The sequence below is a fragment of the Lygodium microphyllum genome, chromosome 2 (assembly GCF_053477565.2).
Source record: "Lygodium microphyllum isolate KBCC chromosome 2, Lygodium_microphyllum_v1.1.10, whole genome shotgun sequence".
NCBI classification, from domain to species: Eukaryota; Viridiplantae; Streptophyta; class Polypodiopsida; order Schizaeales; family Lygodiaceae; genus Lygodium; species Lygodium microphyllum.
This window is the reverse complement of record NC_141136.1, coordinates 106,692,022-106,703,394: the sequence shown is the minus strand read 5'-3', so window position 1 is coordinate 106,703,394 and position 11,373 is coordinate 106,692,022.

Here is an 11,373-nt window from a genome sequence, read left to right as displayed (position 1 = left end):
AACTATGAGGAAGGAGAGGGAAACTCACTTTTGGGAAAAAGTAGTCACAGTTAAGCCATCCTCTAAGTCTTAAGTGTCCTCCTTGGATAAACACCTCCAAAATTGTGCTATAGAGTAAAAATGAGTTGCCATCTTTGTTTGATTGCCTCCATATTCGGTCAAAGCTTCATTTAAAAATCCAAGAAAGGATGCCAGCCTTTTGCCTTGGGTACTCCTTATGTGCCTATGTCCATGAGTAGCTAGGGTTCTTGAGATGGAAAAGAAACTAAATCTAAAGGAAGAACAGAGAGAAGAAGGATCAAAGACCAATGCTCTGATACCAATTGTAATCAAGGGAACCTAACAAGACCTAAGAGAGACAAGAAAGAGTGTTGAAGAGAGAGAAAGAGAGTGACAAGGAGAGAGAAATACTAGAAGAAGAGAGAGAAAGATAGAAAGAGAGAGAGAGAGAAAGAAGAGGAAGGAAATCATGGAAGCTGTGAAGGTGAATAGAGAGTTTCTTGATTAATGCATTATAATTGACCTAACCCTCTTACACCTCAAAAAACATCAGGGTGACTTGTATTTTCTCCTTATTTTTTCATATATCCTACTCATTATAAATCAATTATGAGAGCCCAAAGTCTACTCTACATGCAACCAAGTAAATAACTCACACAAGTACCAAAGCAAAAGTTAGTGTAATACTATATGGCAATGTCTTAGCTAGAGTTATCACTTGGGGAGTCCACCTTATAGAATATGTAAGATACAACATGAGTTCAAAGGAAATGGTATTTCATTTAGTAAAATTTATAGGATTATATTTACAAAAGGGGGTTTTTATTATAATTTGAAAAAAAACATGTAAATTTAGTAAAGTAAAAGGGATCATTTTATGGCCTTATAGCATGTAAAGAAAGGGTATTTCTTAATACCCTTTGAATGAACATTATATAAATGATTTTTTATAGGTGCACTCCCAAGAGTAGCTCATGGATGACACTAGACTAGGACAGACTTATACAAAGGTGGATGCCACATTGAAACTCACCACACCATGAAAACTATGTTGGGATAACATTTGATAAGCCTTTGCTAGAGTCAATTCCAAAAAATGAATATACAAACCATCTTGTAATTTTGTGAAATAATATTTGCTACATAAAATTCATGTTCTTTCATTTGAAATGTCAAGGTTATAGATATACATAAAGAACTTTAAATATTCTTTTGAAATAATACAATTTTTTAATAGTTGATAAAAAACCAAAGCTGAATAACTCAAAGGACCAAGGACTTCCCTAGCTATCCTCTAGAGGATAGTTTCATTGTTGTAAAATATTGAGATGGCAAGCTCGACACATGTGGATATTAATGATGGTCCATCTAGTTAGATGGGATAGCACATCTATACTTAGTACGCCTATGGTTATTATGACCATTAAATGGACCCTGAATTATCACTTATTACATTTGGTTAGCTACACCGATCTATAGCTAGTATAGTGATAGCGGCAATCAACCAGTATAGTTAGTTATTCATTGTTTGAGTTAGTAGGCCACATTCCTTTATGTTTTCTTTTATCTATACTTTGTGTACATTTTATTGTGAGAGGAAGAATAAAGAAAAAACAAGTAAATATTTTGGCCTCCATCTCTCTTCTTATGTTCTTGAGTGAGATTTTTCTTACATGTATTATGTGTATTGGATGTAGTAGTGAAGCGATGCAACCATCATTCAATTCTTAACATGATATCAAAGTAGCACTACCTAGAGAGATTAGTTTTTAAGGTTGAAGTGAAGGAGAATGAGCAAGGATTCAAGCAAACAAGTAACTTATAATAAGCTCTTCCATTCTCTCTCTATTTCCCTTGGATAGCGTTGTCATGAGATTAATGGCTTAGAGTGTGAACGTGGGAGTTGTTTTAGCATGTGATGGGATTCATGATCTGATTACTTAGTGGTAGAGTGATAGGTTCAATTGCAAAATTCATATTAGTTATGATGACATTATGGGAGTTATGGAAGATAATTCTCATAGGACCTTGTATGGGACTGTAATGTTCCGCCGTAAGGTCCCCCCTTTAAAAAAATCAAATTAAAAACAAAATTTCTTCTAATTATGTTTTCCCCCTATCAATGCCATCATTTGGCGGAGGAAGGGTGGAGTTGAACGCTTAGTTGACGAAGGTGAGGTAGGGGATCGTGATGGTGAAAAGGAGTCGACATGGTGGGTAGAAGAACTGCTGAAGATCACGAGGGTGACAAAGTCTTTGATGGGGGAGGGGCACACATGTGCCATGTCCAACCCCCACTATCTCTCCTTCTCCTTCCGAGAGTCATAGTTTGCATGGCAGGAGGGCCAATCTGGCCGCCAAGGTAAAGGCAGAGGGAGGGGGCCCCATGTCAATTATCCCCCCCCCCCGCCCCCATAATACCCTTCTTTCCTCCCCCTATAAACCCCCCTTCCTTAAGAGGGACGATCATTTTCTCTTTCTTTTCCCCTAACTATTACCCTTCTTCCCTTGTAAATCTCCCCCTTCCTTACCATAGACACGCTATTCTTCTCCCCCCCTTACTACCAACTTATGAAGGAGAGAAGGAGAGGGAGAGGTAGTGGGAGAGAGAGAGAGAGAGAGAGAGAGAGAGAGAGAGAGAGAGAGAGAGAGAGAGAGAGAGAGAGAGAGAGAGAGAGAGAGAGAGAGAGAGAGAGAGAGAGAGAGAGAGAGAGAGAGAGAGAGAGAGAGAGAGAGAGAGAGAGAGAGAGAGAGAGAGAGAGAGAGGTGGAAACTACAATAGGAGAGGAAGCGAGAGAGAGAGAAGAGTCCCAAGGACAATTCCTTACATGGATGAAGCCTCTAGCGTGCTCTCTCCCAATCGATGCTTCCCGAGATCTCTCCATCGATTGCCCTTAAGTGGACAAGGAGAACGCAAAAGTCAAGACAAGACATAGGGAACTGTGGCACAAAGGAGTCCTTTGAGAGGAGTGAAGGACGTATTCCAAGCTCCAAAATGGCCCCAAGGTGGAAACTATCCCAACTAACTGAAAGAGCCACGACTACGGAAGGAGGATTGGGCAAAGATGCCACCAGCAACACGAACGGGTTCTCGGGCATAAGTGCTAATTCGACACTCCAAAATCAGGTACCGGTACCGTGTCTAGTACTTTGAACGGAACATTTAAGCATGGACATAATTAGGAAGAAGTCACACTTCGCATCGCGTAACTTGCATAACTCGAAACAACCATGAATTGTGGCAAATAGATTGAGTATCTACGGGTTGCAATAACTAAGCCAAGTATTAGTTTCAAACTTTTGCAAATGCATCATAGATTGTTGATATACATAAATATTATGTATAGGTCAATTGCATCCTCCTATAGACCATTGGAGCAAATTAACTCACATTTATATGAACTCATGCACACTCGCACTTAAATACTTAGGTCATGCCTTATGAATTGCATAGATGCACTAGAAGGAGGTTTCATGAATGGGGATCCACATCGTATCATCAACTCAGGAAAGAATTGCATCTGGATTTGCATGATATCATGGATAGCCTCAGTTGCACCACATAATAGGGATGCATCTGAAAAGGTAGATTTTAAGATGCGCATGTGAAATGCTAAGCTTAATTGCAAGGGCCAATTTGGTAAATGAAATCCTACATGATAAGTGAAGCTAAGATTAAATTCAACTCAACTAGGATTCTAATCGCAATTAGGTCAAGTTGTCCTTACGACCATACTTGGACTAAGAGTCCACATGCTCTTTGGTCTCTATCCCAATAGCCAGCGATGGGTCCAAAAAACTCTTGGGTATATCATTTTCAAAATATGATAGATCTCAAAGCTAACACAAGAAAACTCAAATGTCATATCCACAAGAAGAATAACCATTCACCACATTGCATTCGATGCTCGCAATTATTTTAAGATGGTAAATAGGCTTAGTTTACGCTTGACTTGGGAGAGGAATGAATACAAGTTCCTGCTATCTTGATGGAAGGAAACCCTAGGGTAAACATAGAACCCCCAAAAAATTTTAAGGTGAAAAAAAATGGTAACCAACTAACCAATTAAAATCCTAGAATGGGATCTTAAGATAAGAATCAAAGGTTAGTAACTTAGGAAAGCTGCCATCCGGAACTATAGCATAATTTTTCACCCCTATTACATAGGAGTGAGGTGGGAAAGAGGGTATTCTCTGTCCCTCAGAAGATAATGGAAAATGATGCCAAGGCAAGAAAGACCCAAGGAGGGCAACATTAAACATTCAAAGATGGGGACTCCACCTTAGCAGATGTCCTGAGCACTTGCCTTTATTGTTGTTTGTACTTGTAAATCTAGACTCAATGTCTGTGGTGAAAGGAATGTATGACCCGAGCTCACAAAAGAAATTTGAATAATGAATTAGGTTGAATTCAAGGAGGGCGTGCCAAGCTAACCCCAGCTAGCCGCCAACCCTATCCAAGGGGGTTCCAAATACACGTGATGGGAATGTGGATCAAACCCGCCACGAGAGGTCTCTCGGTGGATTAGTTTGTACGTACGAGGACGCTTGGATGCTAGGGGGGCTTTGGCTGTAAATTCCCTACCTCCGGGTCCTACTCAAATGATCTACGTGACTCGAGATGGATTTCTCAAGGCCCTATTACTAGTGCAAGGGTGAAAAATTGAAGGAAATAAGATGCATTCTCACAGATTACAGGAATCGTCCTTTTTGAACAAGACTTGTATCTCTGTTAAAATGCTAATATAAAGTATACCTTCAAGGAACCTGTTCAAATTATTTTTGTGTTAGTGCCATAAGTTATGCAAAGGAACCATGTTCCCCAAAAGGCTTAATTAAGGAATTTGATTTCAAATGTCACACATAAATGTGATAGGCCCTAATTAGATAACTAAAGAACACATATTGAGGGAAGCAGGTGGGCAGAACCACGACGGGTCCGCCCTATGGCAGGGTGGTCCCAGAGAACTGGGAGGCTTCTCATAAGGTTATGCAGTCGTATGACTTTTAGGTATTGTTAGGTTACAACCTGATTCATGCCGTTTTAGGGGACTAGAATGGGACTATGCTCTATGGGAAGAGAGGTTGAGCAGTGCATCCCTCTCGTTTCCCATTCTCTTTGAACCAAGTATGGCATGGGTGTGCTTCGGCTTGGGTATCTCTGCGTAAAGTAGGATGTCCAAGATCTGACACTAGAATATTGTTAAGAGAACTTGGTCACTAGGGAACCCAGATTTCAGGTCGATCCTAGTGGGTTCAGCTGTGAACGCTCCGTTGCAAGGCGGACTCGGAAAAACCTAGGTGACAAACCCCAAAACATTCCATGGGAGTTTCGACCATCAATGCTTAGATTTGTTTCTCGATGGCCTGCTAAAGATGTGCCTAGATAGCCATTAGGCGGGCACATTACACTTGGTATCAGAGGAAACCAACGAATAAAAAAACCAAGATAGAAATAAATCGAGAAGAGTGAAGTGATGTTTTTCACTAGAATTTTTTTTCCTGTTATTCATTTGTGGATTGTTGTTGCTTCCAGACGTACGAGGCATGGAGCAAGTTCCTCATATTTCACATCATGTTCAAGATGACTATGAACTCTTCAAGTTATCACCGACAATTCAATATGATGGAGATCCTAGATCGACTCTACAACCCTTCACCATTGTATGTGGAAAGGCACTGGACTTAGAGCGTGGGATACTGGTACATAGATGCCAATTGGAGTTGGAAGACTTGAAGATTATCAAGTTATTCATTTTCCATGAGGCTCGTGTAAATTCGATCCTACACATCAGATACCGACAAGTAGAACAAAATTGCTATATCTATGAAGATGAGGTAGTCAAAGTCTTGCCAGCATATAGAATTAAAGTATTGGGGCGAAACGAACGTCATGGCTATCAAAAACAGGGACTTCCCAAACTCCCCATGACTTACCGCTTCCTGAGAATCCATTCCCCCAATCCATATTACTATTTTATCCCTGTAGTTGAATCCAATAGGGAATTATTAACCTGGTGTGATGTATCTTTTGAAAAGAAAATCATCCCAGCCAATCTCTATCTATTCCTGAATAATTTTACTTGAGGCTTGAGCTTCTTTTATGAATAAATAAGAATTTTATGTTTATTTGATTTTCCACATAGTATTGATGGAAAAATAATATGCGCATTGAAATAAGTTGTGTAAATGTAATCTTAATGCGAATGTTTTAATTGAAAACTAGATACAACCCCAAGCCCAATACCGGAGTCTTGTTTCCACACCAAGCTCAGCAGAGGCACAAGAGAAGAAGTTTCTTCTCAAAAAAATTAAACCACCAAAATTTGACGGAAAAGGGAAGAGAGTTGAAGTGGATGCCAAAGTATGGATTGAATCCATGGAAGATTACTTCACTGCAGAGGAACAACACCTGTGAACTAGACTATGATTGCCAAGCTCAAGCTTACCGACAAGGCTAGGCTCTGGTGGAAGCAATGGTGTAAGGACCAAGAAGTCACTGAAAGCACAATAACTTGGGATAAACTAAAGGAAGCATTGCAGGGAAGGTACATGCCACTTGCATATAGAACTCAGAAGATGAATGAGTTCTTCTAACTGAAATAATTGGGCTTGTCTCTAGAGGCGTACTACTCGAGATTTGTCTCCTTGTTTAAATATGCTTCGACAATGAGTATTCCCCAACAAATCTCCAAGTTCTGTGATGGAGTGAACCCACCAATGAACACTTGGTTGGACTCAATGCATCGTTTGGATTTGCAAGATACATTGATAAGAGTAGGACCTATTGCCCAAGAAGTCCAGTCAAAGTGCAAGAATAATAGACCTTGGTCTCACAAAGACCAAAATCTAGGAATGTTGAAAGCTCAATTCAAAAGGGCACAAGGATAGAGTCAAGGCCAATGGAAGAAGTCGAGGGCAAATGCAATTAGTGACTTTGTCCCCACTCAAAGAAGTGATCAAAGCATGCAATGTTTCCACTATAATAAACCTAGGCACTTCGAAAGGGAATGCCCCAAACTTGGTGGTGAGCATCGCCAAGGAAAATTCAATGGCCAAGCTAGAGCTACCTGTGGTTGCAGTCGTACAGCAATGGGAAGGGCGAAAACTTCCAATATCTCCACTAAGGGAATCAATGAAGAAGAAGACCCGTCCATGGAAGCTGAGATTGAGAGGGCATCCATTCATGCCGCTCTCCATAAAAAGGGCATGAAAACTGCCAATTCTCGGTGATCCAAACACCATCAGATTACCAAGATAAGAAATTAAAAACCCTGATTGACTATGGCAGCACTCATTCTTTCATTTCATTGGCTTGTGAAGGTTAGGGATAGCCACTGTGGCTATACCCACTTTGCTTGTCGAACTAGCAAATTGGCGAGAAATCACTTGCACTAGACAAAACTACTTAGGTAGAATTCTTACTAAAAAATAAGCCCACATCTATTAAGTTCAGAATAATGAATGTAGGAGTCCATGAGTGCCTACTCGAGATGGATTGGCTTATCCCCAATGATCCTCACATCCATTGTGGAAAGGGTTAAGTCTCCTATCAGAATCCTAAAGGTGAGTTAGTTATTACACAAGGAGAAGCAAGTAAACCAAAGATCCATCTAGCTAAGGCAATGCGAATTCAAGGAATTAGAAAAGGATTACCCATCTATTTGATCAAGCTGAACAAGCCAGAACAGATAGAGGATTCCATTGGAGAACCATCATGGCTAAAAGAGTATGCAGATGTATTTCTAGAAGAATTGACTGAATTACCACTACCTAGGGAAGTGGATCATGAGATTAAGCTAATACCAGGAGCTACAACTAGTTGCAAAAAGACCTTGCAAGATGTCCAATCCTAAAGCTATTGAGTTAAAGGACCAAATCAAACAGCTACTGGACCAAGGATACATACGCCCCAGCATTTCTCCATTTCTAAAGCTATTGAGTTAAAGGACCAAATCAAACAGCTACTGGACCAAGGATACATATGCCCCAACAGCTTTCCTTGGGGAGCTCCAGTTTAGTTCCAAAAGAAGAAAGATGGTACACTTCGCCTTTGCATCGACTATAGAGGGATGAACCAAGTAACTATCCAAAATAAATATCCCATTCCAAAGTTGATCAATTGCAGGGAGAAAAAATATTCTCCAAGATTGATTTGAGGTTAAGATACTACCAGATCTGTGTCAAAGACGAGGATATTCCTAAGACGGCATTGAACACAAGATATGGTCATTTTGAATTCACAGTAATGTCTTTTGGATTGACTAATGCACATGCCACCTTTAATAGGCTAATGCAGGACATTTTTAGACCATACCTTGATTATTTTGTGCTTGTCTTCTTTGATGATACCTTGGTTTATTCCAAGGAAGATGAGGATCACAAATCCCAAGTTCGCATCATCATTGAGACCATTAGCACTCATAAGCTTTATGCTAAGAAGAAAAAGTGTGCCTTCCTCAAGAGGCAGATCGAATATCTTGGATTTATTATGTCAAATGAAGGAATCTATGTAGACCCTATGAAGGTTAAGGATGTCCAAGAGTCGCCTCAACCAACTAATATTAAAGAAGTGCGTAGCTTTATCAGATTAACAGGTTGGTACATGATCTTCATTAAGGACTATGCCTTAATCACAACACCCCTCACAAATTTACTGAAAAAGCAGCTGCCATAGTGTGGACGCCCACTGAACAATCAAGTTTTGATCAACTCAAGCATAGCTTAGTGACAGCACCGATTCTAAAACTCCCCAACTTGAGCAAGGAATTTAAAGTTGTCACATATGCTAGTTCACTTGCACTAGGCTGTGTACTAATGCAAGAAGGTCATCCTATAGCCTATTCCTCGAGGAAGCTGAAAACCCATGAAAGGAATTATGCTACACATGACCTCAAGCTATTAGCATTTATTCATGCTCTCAAAATTTGGCGATATTCTTTGCTTGGTAAAAAATTCTCTTTGGTCTCACAGACCATAAGAGCCTTAAATGGATCTTCACCCAGACTGATCTCAATATGAGGAAATGTCATTGGATTGAGGTTCTACAAGAATATGACTTTGAGATCAGGTAGTATCGGCCTGGCAAAGAGAATGTAGTTGCTGATGCCTTAAGTCGCAAAACATTCCTCAACTCTTTTATTATGGAGGAACCCTCAATGGTGGCAGAATCATTGGCAACCATGGTGTCAATGCCTAGCAACCCTATCCTTGAATTAGCAAAGGAGGAAGCTAGCCATGACCCAGAATATCTGAAGATGATGAAGGAGATTTTGGAAAAGGACCAAGACCCTAAACTTAATGTCAAGTATCAAGAATTTTCAGTCAATGAGGGACTTGCCTATTTCAGGACAAGATTATGCATGCCCTCAAGTACGAAACTCAAATAGAGAATACTTTGGGAAGCACATGACTCCCCCTTTTCAAGCCACCCCATATATGTCAAGACCCTCAACACAGTCAGAAAGAGCTACCATTGGGAAAGGCTTAAGGGAGACATGCTCAAATATGTCACCGAATGTTTGTCTTGCTAGCGCATTAAGGTAGAACATGTCAAGATGCCTGTGAAGCTGCAACCTCTTGACATCCCCCAAATGAAGTGGGAATTTATCAGCATGGACTTTGTTTTTGGGTTACCTTCAGTTCAACGAGGGTAAAATTTAATTATGGTTATAGTATACATGCTCACCAAGGTTGCACACCTCATTCCAGTGAAAAAAACTATAAAGCTTCAGATATTTCCAGATTGTTCATCAAGGAGATATCCAGACTCCATGGGTTGCCTAGAAGGATTGTTAGTGACCGTGATTCCCTCTTCACATCTCATTTCTAGAGAGGGATATTCAAGGCCATTGGAACTCAACTTTGTTTTAGTACAGCCTATCACCCTCAAACTGATGGCCAAATGGAGAGGGCCAACCAGGTCATTGAAGATATCCTTAGAGCATATTGCTATCACGAACCCACGAAATGGATCCAATATCTACCATTGGTAGAGTTTGCCTATAATGCTTCCTTCCAAAAAAGCATTCAAATGACACCTTTTCAAGCATTGTATGGGCATGATTTCCTTACTCCATTGAACTTTTCACATCCTACCTTGAGGGTAGAAGCTTCCAAGAAAATGCTTGAGGAGATGGATGAGCAGGTCAAGACAATCAGACAAGACATTAGAGTAGCCAACGATAAGGAGAAAGCCTATGCGGATCCAAATAGACAAGAGCTAATTTTCAAAGAAGGAGATATGGTTTTTATTCATGTACGGCCCAAGAAGAGTTATTATCACTAGGAGAATTTAAGAAATTGAGTCCAAGGTATTTCAGACCCTACAGGATCCTCAAAGTGCCTAGGGCCCAATGCCTACAAACTCCAACTCCCTAAGAATGCAAAAGTTCACAATATATTCCATGTTAGCCTACTAAAGAAATATGTATCCAATCCTAACCATGTACTCCATGATCATTAAGTTGTAATGCCAAGCCAAGGAGTCCTTGAGCTCTAGTTAGATAGAATCCTAGACACTCTGGAAAAGAGATTAAGGAGTAGAACCCTCAAAGAGTATCTCATCCAATGGAAGGACTATCTAGAAGAGGAGGCCACATGGATTGACAAGAGTACTCTCAACCAAAAATACCCCCAATTTCTTTCGATATCAAGACATCTCGATTTCTTAAGGGGGGAAGGATGTAATGTTCCATCGTAAGGTCTCCCCCTATAAACAAATCAAATTAAAAATAAAATTTCTTTTAATTACATTTTCCCCTTGTCAATGCCATCATTTGGCGCAGAAAGGGGGGAGCTGAACTCTTACTTAACAAAGGTGAGGTAGGGGATCATGGTGGCGAAAAGGAGTTGACATGGCAGGTAGAAGAACTGCTAAAGATCACAAGGGGGCGACAGAGGTTTTGATGGGGGAGGGGCACACGTGTGTCACCTCCAACCCCCACTATCTCTTCTTCTCCTTCCGAGAGTCATAGTTTGCATGGCGGGAGGGCCAATCTAGCCGCCGGGGTGAAGGTAGAGGGAAGGGGCTCCATGTCAATATCCCCCCATAGTACCTTCTTTCCTCCCCCTATAAAACCCCCCTCCTTAAGAGGGACAATAAATTTCTCTTCCTTTTTCCCTAACTATTACCCTTCTCCCTTGTAAATCTCCCCCTTCCTTACCACCACAGACACGCTATTCTTCTCCCCCCCCCCCCCCCCCCCCCCCCCCCCAACTGCCAACTTGTGAAAGAGAGAAGGAGAGGGAGAGGTAGTGAAGGAGAGTACGAGAGAGAGAGAGAGAGAGAGAGAGAGAGAGAGAGAGAGAGAGAGAGAGAGAGAGAGAGAGAGAGAGAGAGAGAGAGAGAGAGAGAGAGAGAGAGAGAGAGAG